The following is a 20714-nucleotide window of genomic DNA, read 5'->3' as shown; positions in this document are numbered from 1 at the left end:
GCATCATTTTTATTCCCTTAAACAGACAAGAAAAGTGCCAACCAGAGTTGTTGATAGTATAGTCGGCTCTCCATAGCCATGGTTTCTGCATCTGTAGGTTCAATGGGAATGGAAAATATTTTTAAAACATTGCATCTTGGGAAGCTGAGGCAGGAGCACAGCTTGAGCCCAGGAGTTTGAAGTTGCAGTGAGCTATGCACCACAGCACTCTATCCTAGGCAATACAGTGAAACCTTGCCTTAAAAAGAAAAAAAATTGTGGGCGCTGTGTGTTGGTGGGCTACTGGGATGGTCGATGAGGAAGAGGACCCCACCTTTGAGGAAGAAAATGAAGAAATTGGAGGAGGTGCAAAAGGTGGACAGGGTAAAAGAAAGATACTTTTTTCTAAAGAATTGCGGTGTATGATGTATGGCTTTGGGGATGACCAGAATCCTTATACTGAGTCAGTGAATATTTTCGAAGATCTTGTCATAGAGTTTATCACTGAAATGACTCACAAGGCAATATCCATTGGAAGACAAGGTCGATACAAGTTGAAGATACTGTCTTTTTGATTTGAAGTGACCTAAGGACGTTTGCCAGGATTAAAGACTTGCTTACTATGAATGAAGAATTGAAACAAGCTAGAAAAACATTTGATGAAGCAAACTATGGATCTTGACACTTTTTGCAGTTTCTGAAAATTGCCATCTGGGGAAATAATATATAATAATTGTATATTTTCTTTTTTTAAAAAATAATTATATATCTTCTAAAGTAAGGTTCTGATATTTGGCCATATGGAGAAACACAGTTTTCACCCTTTATTTTTATGCCTTTCGTTTTAGAGTGATATTGGTGCATTTAATTGCCTGCCTTTGTATTACCATACTTGAATTACTTACTGGGTTTTAATAACCATGCACAAGTCAAAGTACCTTGCAAACCATGCGGTTTCTTCTGACTTTTGTCTATCTAAAGAATAAAGTATTATTTATGTGTTAGGCATGTTTATGCTTTTGTAAGCTAGACTGTAGCTATTTAATATGTGAAATCTAAATGGCATTTTTGACTGGACAGCTCAGACAAGTTCTTCATGTATTTGGAAGTTTTTAGACAACTAGTTTATTGTCTAGTTTATTATGAAAGATTATTAAGATAATAATTATTAAAGATAATGAACTGGGTTGGGTGTGGTGGCCCACGCCTGTAATCCCAGCACTTTGGGAGGCTGAGGCAGGCAGATCACCTGAGGTCAGGAGTTTGAGATCAGCCTGGCCAACAAGGTGAAACCCCGTCTCTACTAAAAATAAAAAATTAACTGGTTGTAGTGGCATGCACTTGTAGTCCCAGCTACTCAGGAGGCTGAGGCAGGAGAATCGCTTCAACCTGGGAGGCGGAGGTTGCAGTGAGCCAAGATCAAGCCACTGCACTCCAGCCTGGTGACAGAGTGAAACTTCATCTCAAAAAAAAAAAAAAAAAGCCAGACGTGGTGGCATGTGCCTGTAATCCCGGCTATTTGGGAGGCTGAGGCAGAAGAATTGCTTGAACTGGAGAGGCGGAGATTGCAGTGAGCCGAGAGGGTGCCACTGCACTCCAATCTGGGCAATAGAGCATGACTCTGTCTCAGAAAAGTAAATACAGACAATGAACTGGTTTGTGTTTCTTTTAAAGAGATGATAGAGGAAAACACAGTTTTTTATAAGAATGTTTATCTCTCTTAAAAGATAATTTGTTTTAATTTTCTTTGGGCAACAAGTTATTTTTTTTTTAAAGAAGCTAAGTTTCACATGAATAATGCTGTGTTGGAAGGCTTTTTGATTTAAAATCTTTTCAGACTTATAACATCCTATTAACTTTTAGGAGAATTTGTTTTCCCAGATTCAAGCTTCTAAAAATAAATGCTTTCAGTAGCAGGAATGGCATTGCTTAAAAAGCTGATGACAGGATAAGCATTTGCATTAGTGTTTTATTAACATATGTATAAGTACTTGTTCATTGTGGAAATGTGTCCTTGACTAAAACCGTCTGTGGCCATGGAAACCATGTTTATAGTTCTGGATATATAGGTTTTGTGTATTTAGTCTATTGTATTAAATTATTGCCCTTAGCTTTCACTAAGGATTACAATTGCATTTAAGTAAATCATTGAATGTTATTGTTTCTGAAACTTAACTTTTTGTGTTCCACTTATAAACATAATCTATAAATCAGTGCTTGGGAAAATTTTACTTTCTTAACCTACTGATACAGGAATAAAGTATGAACAATTAAACCGGAAAAAAAAATTGTATACCTGTACTGAAAACATAGACTTTTTTTCTTGTCATTATTCCCTAAACAGTACAACTACTAACATATCATTTATATTGTATTAGGTATTATAAGTCATCCAGAGGTGATTTAAAGTATACATGAAATTGTGCATAGGTTATATGCAAACCCTACATCATCTTGTATCAGGGACTTGAGCATCCGTGGATTTGGGTATGAGGGGTGGCTCCTGAACCCAGTTCCCCATTATTGTAATTCATCAACAGAAACTTGCCCTAGGTCAGAACACTGGTAAGGGACAGAGCCATAATCCAAACCCAGATTTCTTCAATGTTAAAGCCTATCTTTTTATTTTAAGTTTTATTTTTTTCCTAAGTGGCACACATACGTAATTAGATGGTTGGCACATGCATGCACATGTGTGCATCTGTCAGGGGGTGTTGAGTTGATCAACTGTCCCAGTTTGCCTGGAACTAGTGGATTTTCTGGGACATGAGGCTTTTAGTGCTAAAACTGATAAAATTAAACTGGAAAAGTCCCAGGCAAATTGGGATGAGTAGGTCACTCTAGCTTGGCCTTCCTTTTCCAGGAGGTATTTGAGGGCAGTTTTCTTTCCTTCCGCCCTTCTCCTTATTCTCTGTCTTTTGTTATTGCTACAGTGCCTGGGGTAGGGGGTTGGGGCTGGACATTACTGGTATTTTGGGAGGGGGGTGGACAAAGACTGCTAAATATTTCTCAGTTTGCACTGGGTGGACAAAGACTGCTAAATATTTCGCAGTTAGCAATGGTCCCACCCAGTGAAAAATACATAAAAAATAATTTTTTTTACATCTCCCTGAGTTAGCCTTTTGTCAGCTTTACAACCAAGATTGTTTTTTTTTGTTTGTTTGTTTGTTTGTTTTTTTCAGAAATCTGAGAGCCTTCTCTTTGAAATGTAAACACCGAGGAAGATAGTGTCTCTATGTCCCTTTCATTGTGAAGTTTAACCTCTGAGCACCTTTCTGTCTCCATCTTCATCTGCTTGTCACAGAGATAGTAAAATTTTATTACTCCTTTCTTTTTTTTGAGACAGGGTCTTGCTCTATTACCCAGGCTGGAATGCAGTGGCACAATCACAGCTCACTGCAGCCTCCACCTCCTGGGCTCAAGTGATCCTTTCACCTCAGCCTCCTGAGTAGCTGGGACCACAAGTATGTGCCACCATGGCTTGGTAACTTTTAAATTTCTTGTAGAGATGAGGTCTCACCATGTTGCCCATGCCATTATTATTCCTTTTGATAAAGGTGAATTTAGGCTAAACTATGAAATAATGTACAGCAAATAGCTCTGTTAAGTCTTCTCATAGGAAGACAGGTTCCTGTTAATAGAGAATGTATGTATGTAATGGCTAAAAATAGAGCAGTAGAAAAAGATTGTAACTTCTCACCTCCTTTGAGAATGAGAAGAAAAAAAGAAAAAAGGATAGTAACTTCTTGGCTGCATAAATAGGGTGGAATTTATTTCTATATATAAAATCTCTTTGCAGATGATCAGCCTTTGTCCATAGTACTCTGATTTATGCTTATTCAATAATAGAACTACTTTCTTTCTTTTTGATGTTTTGTAGAGATTTTAATTTTCCTAACAGTACAAAAAGGAAAGAATATTTGGTTAAAGGTCACTAAACTCTGGGCTGACAGTCAGCTGGGTATGCAGGGGAATGGTGTCTCAGTGTAAGTCTTAATCACATTAAAGTTGTTTTTGTTCGTTTTTATGTATAAGATTTTTCTATCAGGATGCCAGAAATTTTTTTCTAGAGGCCATGAATTACATCACACAAAATGGTTTGGTCCCAGATCAGATACTATGCAAACACTGTTCACAGCTGAGTTGTGTAATCACCCAGATTACTTTACTTTCTTGAATAATAATGGAGTTAACAATTATCCATTGCTTGCTGCCTTAGTTCTGTCTGTACTTAACACTAGTTCAACTCTAAATCTCCTCTTAATTGGTAGTTCATATTAGAGAGGCTATCAATTATTCTTTATGAAGAACTCTTTCCCAGAAACTTCTGAACTGCTTCTGTCTCAGGTAAGTCAGAAAGTTCTACAAATATCCTGGGATCCCCTTCCCCATATTCCTTTGTAGCTGTCCTATGTTGCACCTTTCATTTTTTACATCCTTTCTTAGCTTACACTTTTGTTTTGATGGAGCACATCCTCTAGCAGCTTTCTGAGAAAAGTGCATGGGAGGTAAGTTTTTTGAGTCCTTTCATGTCCAAAATATCTTTCTTTCTATTCTCACATGAATTAGTGAATTTGGCCTGAAACAGAATTCTAGTTTGGAAATAATTTTCCTTTGGAATTTTTAAGGCATTGCTCTGTTGGTTTTTGGGCTTTTAAGGTTACTCTTGAGAAGCCTGAAATCATTTTGATTTTAATATTTTCTCTTTATTTCTCCTCCTTCTCTTTAGAACATTGGTGTCCAATCTTTTGCCTTCCCTGGCCACAGTGGAAGAAGAATTGTCTTGGGCCACAAATAAAATACACTAACACTGATTATAGCTGATGAGGAAAAAAAAATCTCATAATGTTTTAAGAAAGTTTATGAATTTGTGTTGAACCACATTCAAAGCTGTCCTGGACTGAATGAGGCCTGCAGGCCATGGGTTGAACATGATTGCTTTAGAAGATTATAAAATATTTTCTTTGCTACATACATGTTTGACACTTCACATCAATGGGCTTCTTACTTACCTAGTGGAATTCTGACTTTACCAGAAGAGCAGCATCCTGACCTGACTCATCCAGCCTAGGGGGAGCCTGTTTTTCAAAGACATCTTCCAGCTGTCATCCAATGTTGGTACTCAGATCCACAGCTGTGGTTTCATTTTCCTGGGGAAGATGGGTGAACCATCTACCCATCCTGAAGGGAGAACCTGCATTGCTCCTCAGGTGAAAGACTGCCTCTATTTTCTTGTTTTTCCATTTCACTCATTGACACATAACTCTTTGGTTGATAATTCATTTGCTTCAAACCACAGACATCTCTGGAATTATGAAATCCAATCCTCGGGTAAACATAGTATTTATGTGGTCTTGGAGAGTCTACAGCTGCCTTATTTGATAAAGTTGCATCAGGATGTGTTATTTGAAACATGCCAGGATAGAAGACTGTTCATAACTGTCCTTAGAGTCTGACGTAACAACACTGATTACAGTCTGGCAGGATTGCCTTTTCTAAGCTAAGTGAAAACGCAATGCGGAAAACACCCAAGCATTTAAAAAAGATTTTTGTGACTCTATTTTCTCCATGACTTCTGAGGGAAACAGTTTAACAGTTCATAATTTTTTGTTCATTCCTAAGCACCACTGGGAAGTTTCCCTCAGTGTTATTTTCCTGTGGGTGATGTGTTGCCCTGATGTCTCCAACCAAGAACCCATGAGCACCCAGTGATTCCTCACACAACACCTACCTTGTTCTATCAAAATGTACCTCACCTGTGCTGTCTTCTCTGTGCCACGTGTCTACTCTCTAACTAACCTAAGAGGGAAAAGTAGTGAGAGACAAAGGGAGAGAAAGAGACAGAGAGAGAGAGAGAGAGCTTAAACTCACCAATAGGCTAATAGGAGTTGCAGTTTCCTTGTCTATAAAGTAAAAATAAAACTACCTAGAAGCAGTCAAATTAAATCAAACTACATTTAGGCCTGCAATTGAGAAAAATACTGAGGTTACCTGAGAGGATGGTGATTAGCTGTAAAGATTCATAAGGGAAGTGAGTGAGAAAGCACCAGAAGCCACCTCAGCAGAGGGTGAGTAGGTGGCATGAGGAGCTAGAATGTTCTCCAGGAGACCTCCTAGTGGCAAAGGGCAGCTCTTGGTGGACTTTGATGAGATTAAGGAAGTCTCCATTCTGTATTGACAATGACCACTTCTAACAGCCAAGTGACTTTCTGGGTACCCTCTGGTCTCCTGTGCACACTCAGGGCTTCTCCTGCCTCAAGGCTTCCACTTACTGCCTTCTCTCTGAGGTCTTTCTATTTTGGGCCCCTCTACAGCACGTCCTTCCCTGTGTCTTACACTCAAACTCTCCAAAAACAGATTCATGGATCACTTTCCAGCACAATCACTCACAGAATATTCCAAATGTGCCCCTTCCCCTGGTGGGCCAGTGTAAGCTGTTCTTTGAGATGTATCATGGGTAGACCGACACCCTTCCATGTTTATCCAACTTGGTTTTCTCCATGTGTTTTCTCACTTCGTTTCCAGCCCATAATCATTTAAGAGCACCCAGGTAGACCATGTGCTATGCTAAGAACAGGGGATATAAAGCTGAATATGACAGAATGTGAACTGACAGTCTATTGGCAAAGCCACCTGGAAAAGAGTATGATGCCATATTCATTTTCTAGGACTGCTGTCACACATTACCGCAAACTGGATCGTTTAAAACAATGGACAGGTATTCTTTTTCAGTTTTGGAGGTTAGAAATTGAAGATCAAGACGCCAGCAGGGCCATACTCCTGAAAGCTCTAGGGAAGAATCCCCCCTCACCTCTTCCTAGCTTCTGGTGTTGCCAGCAATCCTTGGCACTCCTTGGTTGGTAAACACATGTCTCCAATCTCTGCCTCCATCATCACACAGCCTTTGTTATATGTTCCCCTGTGTCTTCACTTGGCCTTCCTTTAAGGATGCCAATCATTGAATCCAGGACCCACCCTAATCTGCCAAGATCTCATCTTGATTACATCTGCAAAGATCCTGTTTCCAAATAAGGCCACATTCATTCAATTTTCTGGTGAATATGAGTTTCAGGATGACTCTATTCAACCCAGCACAGGTGGTCACAGATATGTCGGTGTATGGAAGTCTAGGGGCCACTGAAGAGGTCACTTCCTTTCCTCCTCCCCAAGTGGTGGCTACATACCAAGCTGATCTAGTCATAGAAGGTAGAGCATGACTGAACAGCATAGAGAGAGCAGAGGGCAAACAAGAGTTGTTGTTGTTGGAGGGTGGATATATAGGACAGGAAAAGTGATAGGTCCCTATACAGAATATTAAATTTAATTCACACAGAAGTATTGAAAATAGGTCATAGTATTCCGGTTTTGTAAGTGAGGAGATAGAGGCCCAGAGAGGTTAAGTCAGTTGCTTAAAGTCAAACCACCAGTTACAGGTAGAGCCAGGTTTGAATTGAGGCTTAAGACTTTAAGTGTTCACAAATGCTTCAAGGGCTCTTGTAGCTGATATGACCTGGTATAGCACAATTTCACATACCCTAGTCGGGGCAGCGGGGGGGAACTATGTTAGGTCACACCTTTGCCTTAGGACATCAAAAGCTTGAGTTAACAGTCACTATTTAAAACTCTGTGGTCCAAGCAGGTGCTGGTATCCATGACTGGGGGACCTGAAAGCAGATCATATCCCAGGGCTCTTTGCAGACATTCCCCACCACCAGCCCAGAGCCTGGTATCTCCGCTGGGTGGCTAGTTCCAGAAGGGAAATAACAATCACTGTAGTTTGGCTCTCAGGAAACTTCATCCTTAGGGGAAAGGGTGAACACCACATTAAGGGATCACGCCATGAGACAAAAGAATCTGAACAGCAGCCCTTGAGTTTTGGCTCTTTCCGCTGAAATAGTCTACCCAAATGAGAAGGAGCCAGAAAAGTAATTCTGGTAATATTAAAGCAGGAATGGCCACGAGAAACAGACCTCTCAGACACTGAACTAGGAAGGAAGGGGTGATTTATTCGGCCGGGAGCAAGGCGGCATAGCTGCCTAACAGCCAAGCTCATCTAACAAAGAAAGACCCTGCCCTTCTATAGGCTTACAACTCTAGAAAATTACATGTGAAAGGGTCTTGGGTTTACAGCTTTAGAAATTACACATGAAAGGGTCTTGCTTCATGGAGTAGGCGTGGGGTATGTGGCTTAGGTGGGGATTTGATCTTGTTGAAGTAAAAACAGTGCCTTCCAGAAAGATTCCCCCATACCATGCCTGTGATCTATAGGAGGGCGATTAAGGTGGCGCCCAGTCTGCCAGCCAGCCTTTACTTCTACTGAAATGTGGTGCGGAAGTCAAGAGGGAGGCGGTCTTAGATGCTTAGGTCTCCCTCTTCGATATGACAAAACGAGTTCTATAACAACCTGAAAAGATCACACTAGCTCTCCAGCAATGGATTGAAACCAAAAAGAAATCTCTGAATTGCCAGATAAAGAATTCATAAGGTTGATTATGTGAATGCTGAAAATCTGAGACTGGTCTCAGTTAATTTAGAAAGTTTATTTGGCCAAGGTTGAGGACGTGTGCCCGTGACACAGCCTCAGATGGTCCTGATGACATGTGCCCAAGGTAGTCAGAGCACAGTTTGGTTTTATACATTTTAGGGAGACGTGAGACATCAATCAACATATATAAGATGAACATTGGTTCTGTCTGGAAAGGAAGGACAACTCAAAGAGGGGAGGGGCTTCATAGATAGATAAGAGACAAATGGTTGCATTCTTTTGAGTGTCTAGCCTCTCCAAAGGAGGCAATCCGATATGCATTTATCTCAGTGAGCAGAGGGGTGACTTTGAATAGAATGGGAGGCAGGTTTTCCCTAAGCAGTTCCCACCTTGACTTTTCCCTTCAGCGTGATGATTTTGGGGGCCCAAGAAATTTTCCTTCCATATTTCCCTACTTTTCTTTTTAAGAATTTTCTGGAGAAAGCATTTTAGAAGAAAATGAGTACGTGGTCTTACGTTTCATCTGATCTATCATGGGTTAGGATAGTTTATTCCTAGATGGGCAGGTCCTGAGTTATTAGGAAAGCTCATGTTTAGAAGGTTGTGAAGTTTCCTGTCCTTTGAAGAGAAAATAGGGGAAGGGAGAGAGAAAAGCAACAACAAGCAAAAGAACAATCCTGGAAAATCGATATAGGCCACAAAACTCTGAAGTCCATACATCATAGGCAGGTATGAAAGCGGCTTATGTATGTATACACGTTGCTGTTATTTTCCTCTGAAGTTTAAGTTGTCTGGCTTCAATTCACAGGGCTGTGTGAAAGCACAGCTTAGTTTTCAGTGACTTCAAATCAGGAAAAACAGGGGAAGAAAAGAAGCTGAAAAAAAAAAAAACATTATTTTGAAGACTTGTAGCTAAGAAAAATTAGAATTTGGTTCAAACTGTAGAAAATCATAAAAATCAAAAAACATTAGTGAGCACTAGAATCTAACAACAGGTATACTATCATTTTTGAAACGTAAATCTTCTCTTCAGTTTCCCATTTTTACTAAAGACAAATCATGGTAGGACTGGTTTGCTTTATTATACTTGGCCTAATTATTTGTATACAATGCAGCAAAAATATTTACATAGGCTTATAAATTTGCTTTGATGGAACTTTGTTCCATAGAAGGAATCTCAGATAAGACTTTTTAAAAGCCGAGCCCAGCCATGGGTTTGTACCATCAAATACCTATGAGTTGAGTAAATTCCTCTTCTCTTGAGGTCCCAAAATAAACTTGAGGCTCCTGGGCCTTTCAGAAAATGACATTCTTTACTTACCACAGATCAGGAACCCTATACAGGGACTGTGTAGACAAAGGTATGAGTTCAGTTTTTGCAAGGGGCTTTTATTTGCTCCGTAAGTCAAGTTCTATTTCTTAAAGGAAAGCATACCATTCGTCAAAGCCTTGGTAAAATAACCAGTTTCTCCAATTGTATCCTGTTACAGAAAACAGATTCTTATTGCACTTATGCAAATAACTATATTGTCGTAAGTTAAAAATACTCACAAATACTTTCCAAGTTCTAGAGAAATCAGAGAGAAACAAATATGCTCCAAATTTTGTTCATCGAAATATACTTTACTCAATTGTTAAAAGCTGTAAACAGCTTAAAAGTGTTCTTGATTCTGAAAAACAAAACAAAGGATCAGCAACATTTTAAGCAAAATTTAAAAAGATTATTTCAGACTTCTATTAGTTTAGTCCATGCAGTTAATTCCTGTTCTGCTTGATATTCATGAACATTTCAGTTCTCCATGAGTCCTGAAAGTTTTCCTCTATTTGGATGTCACAATCTCCAAAGTTATCAGAAATCTGCATTTAAGAGTACCTGTTGGAGTTTTATAGCTGATTTCTAAACCACCTTCTAAAGAGGACCAAAAAAACACCAGAAAAACTCTTCTAGGCATTGGCTTAGGCAGAGTTCATGACCAGGAACCCAAAAGTAAATACATCAAAATCAAAGATAAATAGATGGGACATAACAAAACTAAAAAGCTTCTGCACAGCAAAAGAAATAGAAGAGCAGACAACCCCAGAGTGGGAGAAAATCTTCACAAACTATGCATCTAACAAAGGACTAATATCTAGAATCTACAAGTAACTCAAGCAAATCAGTAAGGAAAAAAGTAATCCCATCAAAAAGTGGGTTAAGGACATGCATAGACAATTCTCATAAGAAGATGTACAAATGGCCAACAAACATGTGAAAAAATGCTCAACATCATTAATTATCAGGGAGATGCAAATAAAAACCACAATGTGATACCACCTTACTCCTGCAAGAATGGCCATAATTAAAAAAATAAAAAAAATCATAGATGTTGGCGTGGATGTGGTGAAAAGGGAACACTTTTACAATGCTGGTGGGAATGTAAACTAATACAATCACTATAGAAAACAGTATGAAGACTCCTTAAAGAACTCAAGGTAGAGCTACTATTTGATCCAGCAATCCCTCTACTGGGTATCTACACAGAGGAAAGGAAGTCTTTATATGAAAAAGACACTTGCACACCCATGTTTATAGCAGCACAATTTGCAATTGCAAAAATACGGAACCAGCCTAAATGCCCATCAACCAATGAGTGGATAAAGAAAATATTATATATATGCACCATGGAATACTACTCAGCCATAAAAGGAAATGAAATAATGGCATTCACAGCAACCTGGATGGCGCTGGAGACCGTTATGTTAAGTGAAGTAACTCAGGAGTGAAAAACCAAACCTCACAGATTCTCACTTATAAGCGGGAGCTAAGCTATGAGGATGCAAAGACATAAGAATGATACAGTACTCTCTGGGGACTTGGGGAGAAGGGTGAGATGGGGGTGAGGAATAAAAGACTACACACTGGGTACCATGTATACTGCTTGGGTGATGGGTATGCCAAAATCTCGGAAATCACCACTAAAGAACTTATCCATGTCACCAAATACCACCTGTTCCTTAAAAACTGTTGAAATAAAAAATAAATGTAAAAAGATGTGGTAAAATATTAAAAACAAATAAAAATAGAAAAAGTCTTCAGTCAAATATGGTAGCCACTAGCCACAAGTGGCTATTGAGTACTTGAAATGTAGCTAGTTTGAACTGAAATGTCCTGCAAGTCTAAAATACACACATTTAGTACAAAAAATACTATAAGGTATCCCACCTTTTATATTGATTTTGACATAATATTTTAAATTGGGCTAAACAATGAGCCCAATTTAAAATATTATTGGGCTAAACAAATATAGTATTAAAATTAATCTCACTTCTTTCAATGTGGCTGACAAAAAAGTTTAAATGTGTGGCTGACATTTTAATTCTATTGGACAGCACAGGTGGCGAAGGTCTCTGAAGATAAAACACCAAATAAGTATATTTTCCACGGGGACTAGGGGTGGGTGCTTTGGGGGAAGTGAATAGCTGCTGGGCAGTGTTAAAATCAGGGTGGTCCTAGATGGCAGTGAAGAGCAGTCTTTGTGCAGCCAGATGGCAACTGAGAGCATGAATGCCTGACTGTTGGAAACGACAAAATAAATCATGGAATCCTGAAGTTTCAGGGTGAAAAATGCCTTATAAATCGTCATCTGACCTAATAAATAATGGAAAGAAATGCCCTGGACTCAGAATCTGAATGTTTTGGTTCCAGTCTTAGCTCCATCATTTATTAGATGGGACGTCTTGAGCAAGTCAGTCTCTTTTCTTATATGTCTAATGGGAGACATAAAACCTGCTTGATCTTTCTTGGAGGGTTATTTTGATTATTTTAATGTATTTGAAAGCCCACTCAAAATTCCAAGGTACTGCAAAAACATAAGATATTAAATAGATGTTGTCTATTTTACAATCCTGGCTCAGCCCAGTTCTACAGACAGTTGGTAATTTTCAAGGTGAGTAATTAATACATAGATACTCTGGCAGTGAACATATTATTAGTGTGTTTGTGCTTATGTCTACACAGAGAAGAGAGAGGAAGCAAAGATAAAACTTGTAGCTCCCATTTTCCTCTATATTTCTACTTATTTTTTCTATCACAGTTACAATCCCTAAAGAAAAATTTAGATGAGTACTAGAATCTGAGAAAATTAATTAAATCAGGCTGAGATGATTAAGATAGAATAAAATGAGCTGTAGAATGATGTTTTCGATGAGCTACTCACTCTGCCCAGGTCAGCACCTTCCTTAATTGACTCTTTTCAAGGAAATGCAGTGCAGTGTTGCTCTCTGTTGTCACCTGTGTGTCATGACTCTCTGGGGCCATTGACCCATTTGTCTTGAATAGTCAATTCTCTGGCCCCAGGATTTCGAGGAGACAGGAGAAGCTGGGGTACATGGCTGAGGCATTCTCACTCCTGTTCCAGCCTGAGGAAAACCCACTGAGCCTGGGTCAAATCTGGGGGGCAATTGCTGACACCTGTGATTTCTGAGCCATCCTCCCTCCATTGCTGGATGAGGCCTCAGGGAGGCCAACAATTTCCTGGGCCTCTCTGTTGCTGTACACATCTGGAACTGAAATTCATTGTATATCCCTTCGACCCTGAATTTAACCCTAAGAAGTGTGAAAAATTGGTTTGAACGACCTCATCAAAACTCATGTTGAAATTTGATTACCATATGTAACGGTATTGAAAGGTGGGAACTTTAATAGATGATAAGGGCCAGGGTGCAGTGGCTCACACCTGAAATCCCAGCACTTTGGGAGGCTGAGGCGAGAGGATCACTTGAGCCCAGGAGTTTGAGATCAGCCTGGGCAACATGGTGAGATACTGTCTCTAAAAAAATATATATATACAAAAATTAGTAGGGAGTGGTGGCACACACCTGTAGTCCCAGCTATTCTCAACTGAGGTAGGAGGTTTACCTGAGCCCAGAGAGGCTGAGTTTGCAGAGAGCTGTGATTGAACCACTGTGCTCCAGCATGGGCAGCAGAGGGATACCCTGTCTCAATAAAAAAGAAAAGAAAAGAAAAGATAATAAGATCATGAGGCTTTGCCCTCATGAGTAGAATCACGTTGTTCTCTCAGGAGGGGCTTTATTTCTGCAGAATCAGCTCAGCCCCATTTTCTCTCTGTCTTGTGTATTCACCTCCACCTTCTGCCATTCCACCATGGGATGACCCTTGTCAGATGCCAGAACCATGCTCTTGGATTTCCTAACCCCCAGAACCATGGGACAAATAAATTACTGTTTATCATAAATTACCCAGTCTGTGGTATTCTGTTATAGCAGCAAAAATAGCAGACTAAGAAACTCACCATCCCAGTCACCACAGGACCAGAATTCTAGAAGATGCCCTTGTAATTCTCATAAAACCCTGGGGCCCAAGGCCATTTAAGAGGTAGCCCTCCACAGCAATCATCTGTGGGATCAGACATGGCTAAACTTTAGGGATTAAACAAGAGTCTTTAAAAGCCTAAAGAGGCTGGGCACAGTGGCTCATGCCTGTAATCCCAGCACTTTGGGAGGCTGAGGCGGGTGGATCACCTGAGGTCAGGAGTTGGAGACCAGCCTGGCCAACATGGTGAAACTCCATCTCTACTAAAAATGCAGAAAATATTAGTTGGGTGTGGTGGCAGGTGCCTGTAATCCCAGCTAGTCAGGAGGCTGAGGCAGGAGAATTTCTTGAACCCAGAAGGCAGAGGTTGCAGTGAGCTGAGATCACGCCATTGCACTCTAGCCCGAGCAATACAGCGAGACTCTATCTCCAAAAAAAAAAAAAAAAAAAAAAGCCTAAACAGTTTTAAAATAGTATGTCTTTCTGACAATTAACTAATACAAGTTCCTTGTAGAACACTTGAAAATTACTGTAAGGTACTGTGATTATATCCCTTTTAATTATGTAATTATTTTGTAAAATAAAGTTCTCATTTTTCTCTCTTTTCTTTCTTTCTTTTTTCTGGCATATGACTAACAAAAGACTAGGACCCAGACTGTAGTACAGAAGGACTTCTATTTAAGAAAATGAGAAAAAGTTGCGATGATATCTTGTGATACAAAAAAATTTTAAAGCCAAATAAATAAAATGAGAAAAAGGCAAATAACCCAGTGAAAAGTGATCAAAGAATATAAGCAGGCAGTTCAGAGGAGGTAAAACTGACATGACCAATGAGCATATATGAAAAGATGCCCAATCTCAGTCAGGAAACTGACTTTTCCCACCCAATTTAAGTCTAATTATAGCAAACCTTGGTGGAGCATGGGAGCACTTAGACCCTGCTTTAGAGGGGTAAATGTGGTACAGCTGCTTTGAAGAAGAATTTTATAACATCTGGTATAGTTGAAGATGGAATTCAGCTTATTTTCCATGCCTGCATATACACACACTTAAAACAAAATTGGAAACATTCATTAATACCATTTAATAACCTGCTTAAGTAAAGAGCTTAACAGTATCATGAACATCTTTCTGTTGTTAAACAAGAAAACTTATTATTAAGAAGCCTCCAGCTGAGGCTCCTAACCCCTGCTTCCTCTCTTTGCACTGTGAGGGCCTCTGGCCTGATAAAAAGTCACCAGAACCTTCACACACAGCCCAGAATCACTCACACCTGTCAGCTCCTCCACTGTCAGTGGGGAAATGTGATAGCCCCGAGTCCCTGCATGCCTGATTTATTCCTCTCACCATTCACCCCCTCATCCTTCTGCTCTTGATTTTGGTCAGGTTACGAAGGAGAATGAGTTGGAGAGGTCCACAGGGCATTCCAGTCCTCCTGGAAATCAAGACTGCAGGAGGCAGGCATGAGGGAGTCAGCAAGCACTTGGGAAAGGGCCCATGCAAAGCAGGCTGAAGCTTGCATGCTACTGTTTGTTGCAACTGTGGGTGGAATTAGAGGTAAGGTAAGAGAAGTAAGGTGGGTGAGAAAGATGGAGGATACACTCCGCCTCCAAAACCTTAAACTTAAATCTTCCCACTGGCCCTGGAAAGCCCCTTACTTTCTTGCCTTCATTTCCTGTCCACTTGCCATTGCTTTAACCATTCCTTTGTTAAACTCCAGCTCACTTGTCCCTGTACCTCCTTGCATGGCACCTGCAGAGCTGCACCTCAGCCCTGGACCACTCCAGCCCTCTCCTTTCTCCTTGCCTGTTCTTAGGTTGCTGTGTCAAACCCCAGCATTTCAGTACCTCTAAGTGAGCATTTATGGACTCCAATCTCAATTAGTCCATATGTGCACACCACCAGTCTTTTTGGCTCTCTTTCAGCTCTCTCTCCAATTCTACAGAGTGGCTTTCCCACATGTTCACCATTTTCTAAGTCTACATAGTTTTTACTCTCAGCACATGATTTGACCTCCTGTTTCACAGAGGAATTAAAAATCATTAGGTAACTCCCTCAGTTTTCTCCCATCAACTCTATAAATGGAACTGCATTGCTACCTGATTTTTTTCTCTTTTCTTCCTGTTACAATGGAAGAGGCAATCCCATTCCTGCCTCAGGCCAATTTCTGCTCTTAAGCTCTTAAACTAGTGTCTTCAACATCATTATCTGATCAAATAATCCTATTGTTTGTTGTAGCCTCAATATTTTCTACAGCATTTGATTGTGTTCAAGTCACTCCCAGGATAAACCGTGACAAAAGGGCTGTCTTTGGCGCAAGTCCTTCTCCAGATACCACTCCAGCTCTTCTCTCCATCACAGGTATAGTGAACAACTGTGGAACAGTTTACAAAATCATCCAGACTTCTAGATAAGTGACTGCCTGGGGTCAGAGGGTGAAAAGGAGAGAAGAGGAAGGGGAGAGAAACTGGGAATGATTGCTAATAGTTGTGGAGATTCTTCCATGGATAATGAAAATGCTCTAAAATTGATTATGCTGATGGTTGCATGACTCTGTGAACATACTAAAAACCATTGAGTTGCATACTTTATAATGAGTGATGCCTATGATATGTGGACTATAGCTCAATCAAGCTGTTTTTAAAAAATAAGTTACTTGGCTGGACGTGGTGGCTCATGCCTATAATCACAGCACTTTGGGAGGCCGAGGTGGGTGGATTACCTGAGGTCAGGAGTTCGAGACCAGCCTGTCCAACATGGTGAAACCCCCATTTCTACTAAAAAATACAAAAATTAGCCAGGCCTGTTGGTGGCACCTATAATCTCAGCTACTTGGGAGGCTGAGGCAGGAGAATTGCTAGAACCTGGGAGGTGGATGTTGCAGTGAGCTGAGATTGTGCCATTGCACTCCAGCCTGGACTGGTAACAGCAAGACTCTGTCTGAAAAAAAAGCTTACTTTTGGCACAATGAAAGACATAGTTAGGGGATATCATGAGGCAGTCTTTTTATGGTGATAGGACAGTTCCATATCCTGATTATGATGATGGTTACTTGCATCTACACATGGGCTAAACGTTCACAGTACTATTCACTTCAGAAATATAAATAAATAAATATATTTTTTAAAAGAGCATGTAAAAACAAACTGGGGAAATACAAATAAGGTCTGTACCTAAGTTTATAGTATTGTGTAATACTAATGCTAAGGTTCTGGGTTTGACATGTACTAGAGTTATGTAAGGTATTGCCGTTGGGGGAAGCTGGCTGAAGGGCATATGGGAACTCTTGGTACTATTTTTGAAGCTTCTTGTGAAATTTAAACTATTTCAAAATAAAAATGTTATTTGTAAATTTTGTTTCAGACTTCTCCCTTCTCCTTTCCAAATCACAGGGAGTCCCTTTTTCAAACAAATACATTCCTAGACGTGGTTGAATGATCAGAGGTGGGCACCACACCCAGCCAGGTTCATAGGAATTTTTTCCTGGATGTTTTTTAACCTGTGTATTATTACATTATCTCATTATACTACAGCTGTTGGTATTCTTTCATTGATAACTCTTTTGGAGTATTTCCAGTTTTGAACCATTATGAATAAAGCACTATAAAAATTCTTTTTTTCTCTTTTTTCTGTGCAGAACTTACAATCTATGAAAATTCTTGTACAAGTCTTTTGGGAGACATTTGTTTTCATTCCTCTTGGATAAATAACTAGAAATAAAATTCCTGAGTCATATAGTATGTTTACTTTGTAAGACACTGCTAAACAGTTCTCCAAAGCAATCATACCATTTTAACTTCCAACCAGCGATGTTTGAGAGTTCTGTTTGTCTCATATTCTTGCCAATATGTGATATGGCTAGTCTTTGGTTTTAGCCTTTTTAGTGAGTATGAAATACTGTCTCATTGTGATTTTATTTTGCATATCCCTGATGTCTAAAGGTGTTTTCCAATTTTTCATGAGCTTTATTGGCCATTTGTATATCTTTTCTGAAATGTTGGTCAAATATTTGACATTGGAAGACCAATGATGCAACCATGTAAGTGGCTTCTTCGACAAGGAAGGTGTGCTTTTTACCTATCATATAGTAGATTAAAGCCAAGACAAGAAAAGCACTCAGCAGTTCAAGCCTGACATTGAAATATCCTGGGGTTAAGTTGAACGTTTTAATGAAATTATACAGAAGGGCTCTGCTTCTGCCTTCTCACCAGCCATTGATGCCAAAGTGCCTTTGCTATATATTCTCGGGCAGCTTCCTCATCTTTTCTGAACTTATCCTTCCTCCATTCCTACCAGGGAGGCTACAGAGTCCTGACAATGAATAGCTCCTGCTTGTCCTACCAAGTTTCCTTCATGGCTGAAGAGAGACTTCACCTTCTACTTCCTGTCCTATAATTCAGCTGTTAATTATTTTTTCTGAGTGCATGGATAAACAAGCAAATGAATAAATCAACAAGAAGCTAAGCCATCAGGACCTGAGTACAAACCCATCATGATAGTAACTGGCATCTCTATGAAGCACTGTAGTTTATAACATGTTTTTACATATAAAATTTATTTTTATCTTCAAAACAAAGTCGTGGGGCATTATTACCATCTCCATTTTACAGATGAGGAAAATTAGGGCTCAGGGAGGTTAAATGACTTGGCCATGGTCATCTTCCTTGGCTGTTGTTCCTGAGAAAGGAGAGCTGTGCCTGGGATTCACAAATAATGACATGGTGGAGACAGCCCAGTCTCTATTACCACAGACTAGTGTTGGGAAGGAGGCAAGTGGGGATGCAGAAGGCGAGGGAACCAAGCGAGCCCGAGATGCTGGATTCCTTTAACTCCCAAAAGTGCTGACCTAGGGTAGCTCAGGGAACAAGGGCAGGTCTTTGTGTGATGTGAATTGAGAAGTCTTACCAGGAACCCCCAGCAGAATCTACTTCCCTGGGTATACACTGTACCTCAGTTTTCATAATCATTCCTCTCCTCCTAACTAGGACAGTACTACTTAAACTTTTCCATTGAAGTTTTCCAATTGCTGAGGCAATTTAGTCATTAGGGATGATTTGAGTCCCCATCACTGAGGCCAGGAACCCCAAATCTGTTAGGACTCCCCAGAGGCTGCCAGAGAATTGTGGCACTGAAGAGTCTTAGGAGCAGGCAACTGATTCAAAGGGGCAGGGGACAAGGCCATAGAGCTTTATTTGTATAGCACAGACATTGCTTACATATAGATTGTTTTTTTCTTTGGGAATGTTTTGGGGACTAATGGAGATTATGACAGGTGCCAAGGTCCCCTCAAGCCCCTCCTGGAAATATCACTACAACTCACAAGTACAACTCACTCTTGTTATCTCTGAGAAGAGGTGAAGAATTAGTCAGTATATTTCTTCTTAGTGATAAGAAATTTCTAAGATCCTTATACAACAGTTCACACACTTAACCATCCACTGGGTCAGTAGGGTATCGCAGTTAAGAGTTGGGCTTTAGAGTATAATAAACTTAGATTGTGCCCCTTACTATTATTCTACCAACCATACCATAAAGGTCAGTGCATATTAACTACCTTATTATTACTGGTGGAGAAAATATAAAGTGACAAAAAACCACTTTGGACTTAAGTTAACTCATATTAATTTGCTTTCTAGAAATTTCAACAACACCTACAAACACTTGAAAGATAGTGGTATAAAACCTCTGACTGGTATTATTTATCCAGACCACAGACAATGCTTTGAATCTAGATTGATTTGGACCTATTGCAATTTGCTGTGCAGGGTCATTTGTCTATCATGCTGGCACTTCTGATATAGCAGAAGAGCATGGATTTTGGAATCTTATAGACCTGGGTTCAAATCCTGGTTCTGTCACATGCTAACTGTGCCATCTTTGACAAGTTACTTAGCTTCTCTGAGTCACAGTTTCCTCGTCTCTAAAATAAGGGATAATACCTGCCTCACAGGGCCAGTGGAGGATTGAGTCATATAGTATCCATAGGAACCTGACAAATGTTGGGTGTCAAATAAATGTTCAATTGTTCTCTCATAGTTTGAGTGAACAGAACAATTCACATCAGTTTGAAAACGATTGGTTGAGTTGCAGCATCCTGACCATTAAGACCCCCATACCTAGAAGGACTCGTAGCCCCACTAACTGAGAGCAGAAAGATAAGTATTCTTCACATTCAACAGTGCTTTAAATGTTTTATTAACACTTTCTTCCTCCAGTGCACGTACGGACAGCCCCAGCCTCCACCTACTCTCTTTTACCTAGCTTATAATTCTTTCTTAACTTCTTCTTAATCTTCCTTTCTTGAACTTTCTTATTGCACTTAGCCTGGAAGCCTCAGGTAAGTGGCTCTACTCACCCTGTAGTGAAGTGGGTCATGGGCACAATGTTGCTAGTGATAGTCTGTGTGTTTCTAAGGCCTGCCTCAGGTCAGTTAGACTCCTGCAATATCCCTTATTCAGGAGCGGTTCTGACTGCAGTGTTGATGGTGGTGGAGCAGACCCTCCATGGGTCACTTTCCTGAGAGTCAAGCAGGAATCATCCATTGGCTCAGAACAACCCTGCCCCTCTTCCAGAGATGGAAGGCTAGAGGCCATGCCAGGGCAGTCTGTTCTACAAGCAGGAAGGCAGGCAGGGCAGAAGCGAATGCCAGTGGACTGTGCAGACCTCAGCTTGGGGAGGGCATGTTCTCCTGGGAGTGGAGGTTTTTTCATTGCCAGGGAGCTGGAAAGTTGCCTGTGGCTTTGTCTTCCCGTTTCTCATACGGCCGCCTTGCACCTTTCTTCACTTGATGGATGTAGGGGAGGATTGTGTGCAGTCTGAGAAACTTGCTGCGCTTATGGAAGAACCCAGACCAGACTTCTCCCTCCCCTCAAGGCAATGTACTTTGCCTGTTTCAAGAATGTCCTTTCCATTTCTTGTTCCTGGGGCTGCACAATGCAC

The 20714-nt window shown here is 40.3% G+C and overlaps 1 pseudogene; it reads left to right on the top strand.

The window, feature by feature from the left end:
- Positions 1-287: 287 nt before the first annotated feature.
- On the top strand, positions 288-661 carry LOC105733435 (transcription initiation factor TFIID subunit 13-like; annotated as a pseudogene).
- Positions 662-20714: the final 20053 nt, after the last annotated feature.

Source organism: Aotus nancymaae, unplaced genomic scaffold (assembly GCF_030222135.1).
Source record: "Aotus nancymaae isolate 86718 unplaced genomic scaffold, 86718_ANA_hifiasm-v0.15.2.pri h1tg000131l, whole genome shotgun sequence".
Taxonomy (NCBI): domain Eukaryota; kingdom Metazoa; phylum Chordata; class Mammalia; order Primates; family Aotidae; genus Aotus; species Aotus nancymaae.
The sequence above is the reverse complement of the archived record's forward strand: the minus strand, read 5'-3'. Positions and strand labels throughout refer to the sequence as shown.